Below are 16,097 nucleotides of genomic sequence, written 5' to 3' on the forward strand. Positions count from 1 at the left end.
TCTATTAGTCTTCCTCCTTGAGTTCTGGCCCAGATCTTTTCTTTCACAGATTACCAGTCAGAAACAATGGTCTGCTTGGGGAGAGCCGGAAGAAGCTAGATAGCGAAAAGGGGAAGGGGATTTAAATGCATTCAGTGATATGTAGGTGCCTTATTCTGTATTCACAAATCTTTAAATCCCCTCAAAGCTGCTTCTCAGGTTCTTTGAGTAGCTGGAGATGTGTATACTCTGGCTGTCCAGCACTGAACAGATTGGCACCGAGGTTGGGGCTGAACTTGCTTGTGATTACAGTTTTGATCCAGAAACAAGAAGTTTTTCATGCAAAATCCTTTTAGAGTCTCAGTCAAGAGGAGAGAAAATGACAGTATACCCTAGTACCAGCCTGGGTAAATTGACACATATACAGCTATTCTCCAGTTATTCTCCAATTAGTGCTGAATATGAGATACAGACACTGTGTCTGGAGCTGTCTGGGACTTCTTAACCCACAGCCAAACATCCTAGACACTTGGATACAGAACCATACTCTGGTCCAAAATATTTTGTACTCTACATTGTACGGAAAAATGAAGCATATATATTTTCAGAAAGTTTATTAAAGAATCCACATTAGAGAATTTTGTTCTGTTTTCTTCTGTTCTAGCTTCTGAACTTGTAAAATATTTAAACTAATATTCAGTTTTTGTGGCACTTTTTTTTTAATTACTTCTGGGTTATGCAAAATTCCTGAGATAAGAGTGCTACAGACAACATTTATTTACACATTTTCCCAGCTCAGGCCCTGAGACAGAGGAGCTCTGCATTTTTCTAGAACATGTTGAGACAATATATAACCAAAAAAGAATTTGAAACCCTGGAGCTTCTATGAGCCATTTTAATGGTTCACTGAGTCAGCTGTTTGAGCAAACAGCCAGTTTCCCCAGATTTGTTAGATTTCTTTGCTGTAGAATCTATATACTGTTACAGATGGAGTAACAGGTTCCTTAATCTTTTCACAGCAAATAAGTAGCTCTTTTTAGAAAGATAAAATTGTAATAGTTTGATCTTTTCAGAGGCAGACCAAATTTACTAGGCTAACTAGCAGGAAACACTTGATTTTAAATTATTGGGATTTCTACAGGTGGAGATAATGGCAAGATCAATCATGTTAGTCGAACATGAGAATTTGAGATATGTTTGAAGTCCTACACATCGATGTTGTGCACTGACAAATACTATTGCTAAACAGAAACTACACACATGACATAAAGTAGTCTTTAAAGAATAGTGTTTCAGCTATTTTCTTTTGTGATACAAAATATAAAAAAACCATTAAATTATTAACATTTCAGCTTGCTTAAATGTCTTCCCATTTATTATTAGAGCTGCTATGAAAAGGAGTTCTAGATGATAGAAACATCTGTCCTGGTTTTATAAGGACTTCTTAATTTAAAAGAGCTTTTAATTCTACCTAGTGTTGAACTAATGCAAGTCTACCAGAAAAATCTGTCTGGGATTTGATGTCATCTTTGTTAAGTTTTGTCACATCAGTGGTAAATATTTGACTCTTTTCTTGTACCTTTTAGTATTTTTTTCCTTTACAAGTCCCCAAAGTTATTGATGATTGTCTGTAGCTGAAAAATACAAACAGAAGCTTTTCCTTTCCTTTGGCCGTGTATATTGCCTCACTGCATAGGAACTTATCCCCGGATGATTTTCTAAGGAAAACTGTATGACTCCATAGATGATTCCATATGACTATTTGTCATACATTGCTGTTAAGTATTGAACTACTTAATGTAGTTAGTTTTCTCAATGATTAGCTCTATTTTTTATATAATGAAGTCTCTCCCACATCCATCACTACATTGTTTGAATTAACTTATTCTATTTCTTTTCCATTTTGTTTTGTATCTGCTCTTCATATTTACTGATTTATTTTCTGCTTTTACTCTTTCACCTGATTTACCTGACTCTTCCCACTGCTCATCAGAAAAGACAACACTACATTTTTAGTACTGGCAGCATTTATATCTGCGTTTGTTACTATTTATTGTGTCTGCCATAATGGCAGTTGGAAGACAATCTTCATTAAACTTCCCATTCTAAACTTGCTAAACTTTCTGATATATATTGAGGAGTGTAAATTTTCATGAATAATTGTTGTTAAATGACAATAGCTGGATATGACATGCTGTGTATCAAATTCTGTATATTACCTAACACAATCAAGCTTTTATTGCAAATGTAGAGACAAGTAACTTTCCAAAAGCACTTGGCGTTACCAGCAAACCATAATATAATCTAGATGTTCTTGTGTGAATTTTCCCATAAAATATAGGTTCAAACTGACTTGAGAATGACCGTATATTGAGACATCAACTGCTGTGATTTTATATTTCTTAGTAATTAAGTGTTGCATGGCATAGGTTTTCTCTGTAGCCAAAGTTCATATAGGACAATTTGATTTCTATTGTCACATAAAGATGGAATATGTACTTTCAATTATAATCCCTGTAAATAATCCACCATCTGAATTTATTGTAGTGAAAAACTAGTAATCTGAGCCATAGGGGGTAAAGAAAATAGTAAACGGGGATGATTCTTTTCATTTACCATTACATCTGTATTAACCAGACACCTACAATTAAGCTGTTTGTGTAGGCTTCTTTTATTATTAGTTGAGAGAAACAGGCACTCAGTCTGTGATTCATATAATCCTAAACTAGATATCTATAGCTGGTTACATAAAGTCCATCCTCTACTGCTTATTGATCTCCATTGGATATAAAAAAAATTGAAAGTAACTAATAAATATGTGCATGTCTTATAGACCTCTAAAGTTAGGCAAGACATCTCCTGATCATTTACTTAAATGCTGAGGTATAAATATGTTACTGAATTTTTTATTGCTATTTCTTTTCAGCTATTGCAATACTTTTATTCTGTGCAAAATGTATATCTATTATACTCTGTACTTTATAAGGCTACATAGCAGAACTATTTGGTCTTTCCACTAAAATGGTTACTTTTATAGGTCAATTATAATAGTTGGTAAAATATATTAGTTTAAACTTTTCATAGTTTGCATTATTTTGTGTAACAAAACACAAACTATAGAAAAAATATTTTTTGAACATCAAAATATTTTTGGAAATTCAGTGAATACTAAGAAAATACTAATTCCATACACAAGTAAATCACTTCTTAAAAGCTGGATGAAGAACAAATATGGATTTAAGAAACTGCTCATTAATAGAAAATTACTAGAAAAATTATATTTTGGATATAATTTGTATTCAATAGAGATTGCAGAATTATGAGATCTGTTTATTAATGATCTTCTAGAAAAAGAACAAACTTTGAAAACATTGAAACAAAATGAAAAATATAATTTTTCTGAACTTTTCTGGCATATCACAGTACATTTACTTTTTCACTAGCCTGCTGTCATCACTTTCTTTTTAAGACTTTGTTTTCTTTAGAATCATGTTTACTTTTTTTGTTCTATAGCTCTTTTTTTTCCTTGTTTCCCAACTTCTCTAAGTTTCATTGAATTGCAGAATCAGAGTGAACAAAAAGAATTACCCTGTTCTGTCTCAGCTGGGACAGTATCTGCAGCTGGCATTACAAATGTGAGAGCGAAGCTTGCAAAGAGAAATTGTTTCTCTTTCCTTTATAAATAACAAGTAAGCTTACCAGTGGAACTAAAATCTTTAAGAGGACAGTACAATTTTTACCCAAACTTATTCAATTGCAATAGACTTTTCAGTACCTTTCTATTATGTTTGTGCCAATATCTTAAGCCATAACTCTTGAAAGCTGCTGTTATTTAAATGCAAATCCTTCAATAGGAAATTAATATAAAATCATGTAAAAGAAGGAAGTGACAATAACTGTACAAAATTAACAGAATTCTAGCTGAAGACTGTTTTCCCTAAAAACCTTTTTCTTTAACAGACTTTCAGATTTCCAAGTGGAAAAAAAAAATTAGGCCTTAGGTGTTTGTTTGACATCGGTGAAATTTATTGTAGGTAATTAATTAGAGAAACCTCTCTATTTCCAAGAAAGATTATAATAACCATATTTGTTGTTTGCAAAGAAAAATTAAGATGCATATTTTAAGCACATATTTCAGTGTTGTTTGCCAGTTATTAACCAAGTACAGTCAGAAAATACCTGGTAAATGAGTACTTAAAATAGATTAAATAAGACATGCAATACACATATTAATGAGGGAGAAGTGTTTTTTACTTTCCTTGTTGCAGTGCTTTTTGTTGCCAGGCTACCCTGTCTTCTGGTCCTGATAAATCAAGGAAGGTAAAGCAAGTAGTAAAGGCCTCAATATAAAACTGTAACTTCAACTGCAGTTATAAAACAATATCAATGTTTTCTATTATTTTGGCCTCAATAAATCCATGTTTTCTTGTTACAATTTCAGACTGACTGATCAGAGAAGAATTTACCAAAAGTATTAGGCCATATCTAATCTCAGTTAATTTAACAATCAACAAGGCAATAATTTTATTGTAACTGTGCTGGCACCAAAACCAATATGATCTTGGAATATAGGATTATATGTATTGAATTATATTGACATGCACTCCAAAATTATGAACAAATTGTGGTGATTTATTAAATTAAAAGTTTAGTTGTATTTTGATTTTGTCCTTTCCTTTACATTTTAATTTATCTTTTGTTACTTTCACATCTACCCATAGAAATAACACTGGTTGTGAATCCATATTTATTGTTGCACATTGAAAATACTTTTATTAACAATACTGTTCTAATTCAGAAAAGTGGTTTTTTAATAATCTGTTATTGAAGGATTTGTTAGTTATTGTCTTTTACAGATTTCCTGATTGGTGCATAAATAAAACTAGTTTTCTAATGGAGATCTAAAACTCGAACTGAGATTTGAAAATCTTTTTTTTGGACCAGTGGCACTTCCTGCTGGACAATTTTTTCCTTAGGTATTTTTTCATTGTCTTCCTTCCAGTGTATCTATGTATGTTAGCAGCCAAGCTGAATTAAATGGATCATTCATGTAGATATGCAGCAGAGTTTGATCTTGAAATGGAATCTTAGATCACAACATTGCTGTTGACCTACAGATAGAAAAAGGGCATGGCACATTGAGGTGAAAAGAGGAAAGAGGAAAGGTGAAGTGAAATGAAACAGAAGAGAATGTCCTTTATAGATGTATGAACTTTGCAGGGACAGTCTTAGAAACCTGCTTTTTCCTTAAATGTGTGATTCCTTAACTGTTACATTATTATTTAGCTTCTTTTCCTCCTTTTTTTTTTTTAGCTATGCATTCCACATTGCTTATTCTCTAACACTCTTTAACAATGGAGCAATGGGATTACATTGACCTGCACTTGGGTCACAACAACCCCACGCAGCGCTACAGGCTTGGGGAAGAGTGGCTGGAAAGCTGCCTGGTGGAAAAGGACCTGGGGGTGCTGGTTGACAGCCGGCTGAATATGAGCCGGCAGTGTGCCCAGGTGGCCAAGAAGGCCAACGGCATCCTGGCCTGTATCAGAAATAGTGTGGCCAGCAGGAGCAGGGAGGTGATCGTCCCCCTGTACTGGGCACTGGTGAGGCCGCACCTCGAGTCCTGTGTTCAGTTTTGGGCCCCTCACTGCAGGAAAGACATTGAGGTGCTGGAGCGTGTCCAGAGAAGGGCAACCAAGCTGGTGAAGGGTCTAGAGCACAAGTCTTGTGAGGAGCGGCTGAGGGAACTGGGGTTGTTTAGCCTGGAGAAAAGGAGGCTGAGGGGAGACCATGTCACTCTCTACAACTACCTGAAGGGAAGTTGTAGTGAGGTGGGTGCTGGTCTCTTCTCCCAAGTAACAAGTGATAGAACAAGAGGAAATGACCTCAAGTTGAGCCAAGGGAGGTTTAGATCACATATTAGGAAAAATTTCTTCACGGAAAGGGTTGTCAAGCATTGGAACAGTCTGCCCAGGGAAGTGGTTGAGTCACCATTCCTGGAGGTATTTAAAAGATGTGCAGACGTGGTGCTTAGGGACATGGTTTAGTGGTGCACCTGGCAGTGTTAGGTTTATGGTTGGACTTAATGATCTTAAAGGTCTTTTGCAACCTAAACAATTCTATGATTCTATTCTATGTTTTAAACCAGCTGTGACTTCACTTAAGACAGAAAATAACCTCCAGATGAAATCAGTTGTAAAAAATTTTCATTGATGACAATTGAGCAGAAGCACAGAAAAAATAAAATTTCTCCCATATTAATGGACAATCCCCCACATTTATATTTCTTACTTTCACCCTGGAGAGGACCTTTACTTTTCAGGACCTGGCCCTTACACTATCATTTGCACATCACATTTTACTGAGGGTGCAAATATTATCACCCTATAAGGTTACTTGCATTTGCATGCCCATGTTGTATTGTAAAGTGACATTTAGCAGCATTTACTTTTTTGGCTGCCATTTCCTCATCTTGCATAATACATTTTTCTTACATTAGAAGCTGAGGCACAGGAAAATTTTAAAGTTTGAGTGCACCTGTGGGATGATAGTGTGATAGACATCTGTGAAATAAATGCAGACTTATGGTGAGCAGGTTCAGCTGCAACCCCTTAAAATGACATTTTATAATATGGCAGGCTTAAATGGTAGAATGTTGAACAATCACAGAAAAACATTACATCATGTAAAACTGCAGTACAAGGGGAAAAATGACAACAGTATGCAAAGCTGCAGCTGATCCTGCTTGCCATATGGTATGTCACTCATTGTAATAACACTTACATTCCCTCAGTAAGTGCCCTTAAATATCAGGGAGTGAATAAGGAGTACACAGATTGCAAAAGGAATTTGTAATCATATATATTATGAACTTTGTACTTTCAGGAATCATTCTACACTTACATTAACAGAATACCTTTAAAAATGCATATGTCTTGGAACATTCCCATGGCTAGATAATTTAAAATCTACCTGTGCAAATGGTTACAAGCAAGGCTTCCTTAGTCAATATAAAACAACAACAAAAAACAACTCAGAAAAAACAACTGTTATAATTTCTCTGTCCCTCCCCTTTCAGGGTACTCTGATTTTCATACAAACACAGTTTTCTTACATCTATGTATTTTATCAGTGTATTCTGTTCAAAGTGATCCTGATGAGAAACCAGCTAGCTCAAGTTGTTGGAAGGATGATAATTTGCTCTTTATCACAGATGTATGGTAAACTGTTTAACTGTTCATTATTTCTCCAGTGCAAAATGTAGAGAACACTCAATGCAAGTTTCATGCAGCGGTTTTGAAAGAAACAAAGGAAGTACTTTGTCATATCACGTCTGTAATTAAATCGTGGAACTCATTGCCACAAGATGTTGCAGAAGCCAGAAGTGTAATTAGATTCTTAAAAGGACTGAGGACAGGCCCATCTTCTCTATTGAACACAGAAGTCTGGAGCCTTTGTCTCAGGAAGTCCCTCAGACTCTTACTGCTTCAAGAGCATGGCAAGAGAAAGGATCACTCCAGGCATGCCTGTTCCCCATACTCGTGTCTGTTGAAGGAAGGATGCTGGGACAGATGAATCCTTGTCCTGATTCGATCTGCTATTTTATGGAAGTATTTACATTGGACTGAATTCAGATCCAGCACTGTGTTAGTCATTTCCTGTGTCTTTCACTGGATACTGAAATATGGGAAAACAAGAAAATAAAACCCATTTACTAATTTGGTTTTGGTTTTTGGTTTGTTTTTCCTTTTTTTTTTCCCCCCCCCTGGAAAAATACAAAAGCAAGCTGAGTGTGAGGCAGACATGAATCATTACTTTATTTATTCTTTTTAGAATGGGTGAGTTTTTAGAGAAGCAAGTCACTTTCTATTCTGACAGGCTATAAGGCACAAATTCAGTCCTTTATTCATTATGTGAATAAAGGATTGCTTTGACAATGTTTTCTGATTTTAATATCTTCTTCATATATCCTGCAGTTCATTTGTGTGCTGGAACCATCCCTGTCCTATGGAATCGTGAACAGATGACTGCAAGTTAAATAAATTTTTTTAGTTTGCAGTTTCTAAGATCTGCTTCCCTGACAGGAAAGTAAGTATTTTTTCATCAGTTACTTTTTAAGAAATCAATCCTCTCCTAATTTTATTGGTAGTGTTTCTGGCTGTACACTGTTACTTAAGCAAAAATCTTACTGTTTTATCCCTAAAATCCTTCAGCACCTTTGTGATTTAGCTAATGTGACAAAACAGTTAAAATGTACCACTAAGAAAAATCCTGCAGTGATACAAAAAAGCAACTTGATTATACAAGTTTCTTCTATTTCTAAATTGTACAGAATAATCATTCTCAAGGTGTCACTTAGGGAAGCAAAAGTGGGTCGAGATTAGGATCTGAGATCCTATGAGGTCTTACAGGCTGAGATGTGTTCAGCACACACACCATCACTTCTGAGGTGGTTCCTATAGCATGATGTCTACTATATTTTATTTTCAGCTCTTTGGTAGATTTTTTTTTTTAACTTTCCAAGCTAGCGGAGTATACACCAATAAAAACTAGATATCAGTGTGGGAGATTTGGTAAGGCTTCCCTGTTATTTTTCCAACAACTTTGACCTTATGCACGAGTCAGGACATTGGTTTTTTCTACTGACTGACAGATCCAATTCTTTGAGAGACTTCTCTTAGTCAGTAAATGCCCTAATACTTCTGCTCACACTTTTCATGTCCCTACTCACCATGTGGCTTATGGGAACTTCACTCATTTCAACTTTCTCCCACAGCTTTTGTGACCCTGCGAGTTTTCTCTGATCAGTTTGTAGGATTGTATTTTTCTACAAGCTGTTTCCTCTGAAATGACAGGTCTCTTCTGCCAACATTTCTGTCATCACTAGTAATGCACAACATCGGAGAATGCCCTTCTGATTTTTCCTGTTGCCCTTTTCCGCAGTTTGCTATAGTATCATTTGTTGCTTCTCTCTATTCTTCCTCAGTAATGCACTGACTGAGCCAGAGCAACTGACCTGATGGTTTCATCATCTGGGATTGCAGACCTGTCTTTTCAGTCATGGTACTTGGTATCTGGGGATCAGGGTCAATATCAGTCCCTGGCAGAGTTTTTACATTTCAGGGTACTATCTCATCTGTATGATTTACTGATAGTTTCTCAGGAGCTGACAAGAGTGAGCTTCAAGTACATTTTCTTCAGCTGTGATGCTGGAAGAAAATGTTAGTCGGAGCAAGCAGATTATCTAAACAGAGCCTGATGAGTCTGTGTCCCTGCTCATTGATCTTTCTTAATCCATGTTTGCTTAATTCATTCTAATCCACGACCTTTGCTCCCACTTTAGCTTTGCGGTGCCCCACATTCAGCAGCACATCATGCCTCAGCAGAGTGTCAGTACGTTAGGAAGCCAGGATATTATACATATTGTCAAAGAGAGAGGACCTGGACAGCAGTCAGGTTAACTGGCGTTTCTTTATGGAAGATTAAAACAATAATAGCTGTAAAAGGATTATATTTCGTTAAGATTAGAGTTCTGTCCCTATGTAGGGGTGCCAATGCTTTCTTGTTTTTTAAATGTGATCTTTGAAATGATAAAACAAATAGCAGCTGAAGGGTAGAACACAGATAATGTGTCAGCGATTGTATTTTGGTGTCATACAGTGTTTTTGTGATAGCAATATCATCACAAGTGAGAAATTCAGTTCGTAGGTTGTAATGGAGAAGTTTGTGAAATGTATAGTGGAAGCTGGATGCTTTTATGTCATGAAAGTATTATTTTCCTGAAAAAGTAGAAGGTGGGGGTATATAACTTCGTATTTTTTTCTAGATTCCACCTATTAACATAAAGCACTTTTTCCGTTACAAGGCTTCTCCCACAATAGGACATAACAGTAAAATATTGAGTGATATTATATAAAAGCTTTTCAGCTGACCTCTCACCTTGGAAATGCAGATAATTTTCACTCCAGAGTATCACTGTGAGTCAGTATATACAGACTACCTGAAAACAGAAAAGTTTTCCCTTTTTTATTTGATAGATATGCTCTGTATCCTTTAACATACGTTTGGGATACACCCCTTGGAATCTTATTTATAAATGACATACTCTCCTGCCTGTCTTCATTTGCACAGTGTATCATATTCAACACGACTGTGCGGCTTTTGAGTCTCTCCAGTGTACTTTAAGCAGATATTAACATATGTATCTTTAAGCACAGTGAACATACTTGGAATGAGACTGGGCCAACATAAATTGAAATGGAGAATTAGAAGAAACACAGGTAGAGCTGGAACAAAGGAGCAACAAAAGTAGATAAAAATGTTAGACAAAATGGTTCTGAAAAGTTACATGCAACCACTCTGCAAGCCCTGGGGTAGTTCCACAGCAACTTGAACACATGGTACTTCATGTAGCAAATAGAAAATGACACTTGCCAGACTCTGACCTTGACAGAATTACTTGAGTAATAGTTCTAGTATGATCGAACAGCTTCCTCATTATTTTAGGCAGTAAGAAGTTTTCCAGAAAGCTCTGTCTGCTAGTTCTTATTATACTCTCTGCTTTCATAAATGGAGGGAGAGGAGTATAAGACACATAATTGCATTTAGTTCTTAACCTTTTTATCTAGGTTCTTGTTTGGTCTGCACTACACTAGTGTCTGAGCAGTTTACAAATGTGAATGCCTTTGCTTTTCCAGAGAAACATAATTATTGTCGAAAGAAAGAAAACATAGAAAACTGAGGCACAAAGAACCTGAAAGTAAGATCTTTAAGGGTTTTCAGGAATCTAGAAAAAAACTGGGCAGAACTGAGATGTTTCAGTCTCAGAAAATGACAGGATGGCAGGCACTGAAGTTTTCCCCATTTAAGATAAATTATTTTTTAAATTTAATATCTTGTTACTGCACATGCCAAGGAGATTCATCATCTTGGTTGCGCAGAATATCTAGCATATCCTTTCTGTCCAAGAGGTATGACTAACATTTAGTCTGATACAGATCACAGCAGTCACAGACGTAGATACTTTTGTACTGTATCCTCATGGTTAAATCGCTTTTCCAAGAAGCAGTTCTTCTGTCATGTTAGTCTAGAGGACCCCTAACCCTGCCTCTGGGAAGAGGAGGAGCTAGGTGATGAATGTGGGGGTCCCTTGCCATTAAGCCTCTTGTGTATTTTATACTCAAGAATAGAAGCATCATGGCACCAGAAGAAAAGTAAGGGAGAAGAAACCTGGGCAGGCATTCTTATTTCTGTCATCCTAGGCACTGGGAGGAGAAGTCTGGCTCTTAGCTTCTTTTCCCTGGACTGCTTCAGCATTCAAACCATTAAGATCTAATGTAAGATTCATAAAAACCCCAAGATCAAGTTTTATAATTACTGTCTCTCAGGTCTATGCTCTGGCCTTTAAACTGCAATATTGGTTTTCCCCTTGCCTCATTTCCTTCCCCCATGATTCTTGTAATCTTGGCTGCATATTGGCCATATCTCAGCAGCTAATGGGGTGCGTTCCCTTCCTTGTTTTGCATCCTCACATGCTCTGTAATCTGAAAGGTATATGCCTAACAGGTAGGATCAGTATTACCTGGATAAAAGTGATATGAACCTTCTCCTCCATTTCCTTCTGTGGCTGCTGCCTCACCTCCTGACTGTTTTTTTGTTTGTTTTTTTTGTTTGGGTTTTGGTTTGGGTTTTTTTTGTTGTTTTATTTTTTTTCCCCTAAAACCACTGCCATTGCTATGAATTGCAATTTGCATGATGTTACAACCCCTGAGTTGTAAAGAGAAGCAAAAGTGAGAGTTGTAGCCCATAATCACCTCACTTAGGTACCCAACCATCTATAGATACCTAAAATGAAGGACTGACTTAATAATTAAGACTGGAGTTGTGTTCAGTTTCTCTATAGTTAGTACAGCAAAGCAGGCTTCTCCAGAGATAATTTCTCTCTCTGAAGAGAGTGAAAGAGTTTCCAGATTGACTCTATAGTCAACCTAGATTGTTAAATCAGATTTTTAAATTATAAAAATACAAAAGCTAGGTTTGAAGATTATTAGACATTTGAATCTAGGTGAGGTGAATTCTACACATATTAAAAAAGGAATTTGTTTTATTTATATTTGCGTTGTATAAATTATCCTACTCTTGGTAGATCCTTATAGAAATGCCTGATTTCAGTGGGTTTCTTGGAGCTCATTAGTGTTATCTGGGTATCAAGTAATTTCTTTCTCCAGCTCAGTTTTGGTCTTAAGTGTACTGACTGCCCATGGTTTATAAATGTTAGTTTGTTCCTAAGTTCTCTTCTGACCCAAGCATGTCCCTCCTAAATTAAATCCAACCATGGTTCAGTGGATTGCACACTCCAACAAATGCTTTCAGTAGGCATTACAAATGAGAGGGGTTTTTATCCCCCTGCCCTGAGCAGTCCTTCATCATTATCTACCAGGCTGGGGACCTTCCTACACTCACCTCTGTCCTTGGTCACCCCCTCGAGATATGTGACATATGGCCACATTTTCATGCTATAAAAAACCTTTCAGGTGGGCTGCAACACAATTGTCTTATTTCAGACACATTAATTTATAGCCCTTTCCTTAACCCTTCCATCAATAAATACATATACACACATACATACACACAGACACACACACACAGATTGAGAAAAAAATATAAATATTTATTTTATATATACACACATATATATATATTTGCAAATGGACTTTTATATAAACTATACAAGGCCGAGAAAGGCTCTAAAGCCAAGAACTGCTCATGCAAATACAGCTAATCTACCCTAGAGGAGACTACTTCTGAGGCTGGCTGCCAAGCATCCCTCCCTGGGGTGGATGCAGTTAGAAGAGTAGATGTGGTCTGATTTGCTACAAATGGTACCCGCATCTTTTCTATACTAGAAGATGTTGTGTGTCATCAGGCTGTTCTCTTATCCTTTTTCTACTTTTCATTTCATGTACCTTTCTCATCTTGTCATTTTATTGTAAGCTCTTTCAGGTACGGCTTATTTTTACTATAGGCTTGTAGAGCCCCTTTTGATTAAGCAAGACCATAAAAATAATGCATTTCAATGTCCCAACTAAATAAGCTGTAAACTAATTTAGTTAGCCAAAAGAAATGTATTTATAATGTATTATGCATAATTTGTTGGGGGGGGGGAAGTGTTTTAAAAGATACAAAGGCTAGAAAGTGTTTTGGGTTTTGGTTTTGTTTTGCTTTTTTTTTTAATCCCAGAAGAAAATTTATGTAATAATTATTTTAAACAATCTAATTCACAATTATTTCCTTTAAAACAGCTTTATGGATATGTACATACACAGAACGTGAATACCCTTGAAGCTGAGGAAACCCAACTTTATAATGGATTTCTTTTGAGCATACTGGAGACATAACTTAAACTTTTGCATTCTGAGAGAGAGAACACATGAAGGCAAATAATGAAATTTGCAACAAAGCTAGAAATGTGAGATACTTCTTCTGCCTGCATATCCTTTGGAAAGTATTAGCTAATTATATTTAACATGGAATGAGAACATAATTCCCACTGTTTTGACAAGTAACACATTGCACATTAGCACCTTCTAAATAATATTATTAAAACCAGTTGTCCTTGTTTGCAGTTTCTTCTTTGTAAGAATAAAATTAATTTGAGGCCCATCATTCACAAGATGAGCATTATAATATCAAAGCCATAGTTTTAAGACATTGGAAACTGAAAATCCTGTTCACCCTCTGCACAGAGGGAGAAATTTGGTGCTGTAATAAGAAGATAAAAGGAAAGGTATGTGAAGTCTATGATAGCAGCATGATCCCTTGTGGTAATCAGATTTTCAGTCATGATTAATTTGAGTCAGTCATTTTACTAATAATATTATCCTGACTATAATCTAAGAATAATATTGGTTTCCATTGAGAAATGCAAATTGTAGGTTGTTAAGCATTTTAAATTTTTTTATTAGTTGACTAATTAAACTGAATTGCTCACCTTTTTTTTTTCTTAAAAAATTCCATGCAGAGATGACTTTTAATACTTTGCCTTTAAACATATCATCTTTCATCCAAAGATCCAAAGGTACTTCACAGTACAAATATTAATTTGTACCATATGAATGATCTCACAGCAGTCCAATGAGATATATTACTAGCTGTTATTTTTTTAAGGCTGTTTTAAAAGTAAAATGTTCACATCCTTCAGCAGGATATAATAGCACGAACATCTACATGTTTGCAGAGTCCTTTTCAAGTCAAGGGACAGCGCTTGCTGGTAGTGCAAAGATTCGATCCATGCAGTAACCTCACTGAAAGATAATGACTCACATTAAAAGTAGGAAGGCTTTTTTCCATTAACTTCAAAGGGGTCAGGTTTTCACTTAATAATGCATAATGGTAGCAGTGTCAGAGAAAGATATAGAAAGGGAACAGTCAAAATCATCAGGTATTCTATACGCCAGTGAGATGCAGAATGTACCCACACAGAAGTTTGATATGCAGGTTTAGTTGTTTCCCAGTAGCGTGCTTAACTTCTGTTTTCTCTTTGAAAAAAATTATGTGCATAAGAGTATTGCTTCCTTCAAACATGAGGCCAGACCAATGTTGGATCAGTTTTGATCCTTAAAGCTAAGATGAAACAGAGCAGTAAGAACCTACTTTCATAGGGATGCTGCAGTGAAGAACTCTGATTACACGCCATCATTGTAACCACACTTCAGAGTCGAGGAGCAAAGTCAAATGAGCCATGACAGCAAGTGTGACTACAGGAAGTGAGCGCACTGCTACCATACATGGTATTTAGTTTCCCTCTTGTGTTCAGGCTCTTTAAAAAAAGCAGGGCTAAATTTTACTTTTCTTTAAACAGAAATGTATTCCAGAGGAATTTATTTTTCACTTTTTAATCCAGATTTAAACTCGGATAACTGAAACCAGAATGTGGCCTTCATAGTTAAGGGTAAAACTGTTAAAAAGTGTGCTACAATTGTTAAAGATACAGTAGAACCAAACACATTATTTTCTTAGAAATGTTATACTGAGTGCTTTGTATTAATCGCATCTATGCACAGAGACAGAGCACTTCAAATACATGACTGAAAAAAGAAACGTACCTACCTGAAACAAGGCCCTTGGATACACTGCTTACCTTAGGGTATTGCTTAAGGCTCTTTCACTGAAATCAGAGATAAGGTGCTTGGCAACTCAAAGGACTGAGTCAATTATGTTAAAAAAACAGTGGAACACTCATAAAGTGCATGTAACAGCTGCATGAAATGGCAATATGCTATTATTACAAGGAAAATAAAATGGATCATTATAAATGAAACTCACGGAGGATTGTTATCAGCAGAACAATTGTTATGTACTGAGCAATCAGAAACACCCACTTGGAAATCCTTAACGAAATGCTTAACATTTTATAAATAGAATTTCCAGGGAATTTAGAGATCAATACAATTGTCTAGCCACCTTCCACCTGTCTGGAACTGCCTTCCAATAAGAGTAACAGAGGGAAACAACTTAAGTAGCTTTAAAGTGGAACTTAATACATTTTTTGGGATTATAGGATGCAGGAAATGCCTCTTAGAGCAGAGGATAGGAATCAATGGCCTGGGAGGCCTTGCAGCATGGTATCTTGTGCTCCAGAAACCTTCTTTGCTGCTTTGTCTCCAGTAAACGTAGGTTCAGCACAGAAGACAAGTTTCAACAAAACACCCTGTTGTTTAGAAGTTGTTCTAGCTAATAGTGGTACTTCAGGAACGTTTAATCTTCAAGCAATTCTAATGTTAACCCTGTATTAGTGGAGTAGGAATCCAGGCTCCATGAGTCACTATTTGTAATCAACAGTAGAAGTGTCTAAAATCAATAGCTAACATGCAGCAGGGCCTTACAGTGAATTAGGGGCAGAGTGTGAAAACAGCAGTTGCTCTTCAATGTGCCTGTGCCAGCTGAAATCAGACGAAATGTCAACATTTCTTTCTCTGGTAGTCACAACTAGAATGTATATATACACGCAGTAGAAAGGCCTATTTGGAGACTAGCCCTTTCTGGTTTAAATCCCTGTTTATTCACCCACCTTATGTGCACCTGTAAGGAGTATCTACACACAGAAAGAAGAGAAGAAG

The sequence above is a fragment of the Haliaeetus albicilla genome, chromosome 15, assembly GCF_947461875.1.
Source record: "Haliaeetus albicilla chromosome 15, bHalAlb1.1, whole genome shotgun sequence".
Taxonomy (NCBI): Eukaryota; Metazoa; Chordata; class Aves; order Accipitriformes; family Accipitridae; genus Haliaeetus; species Haliaeetus albicilla.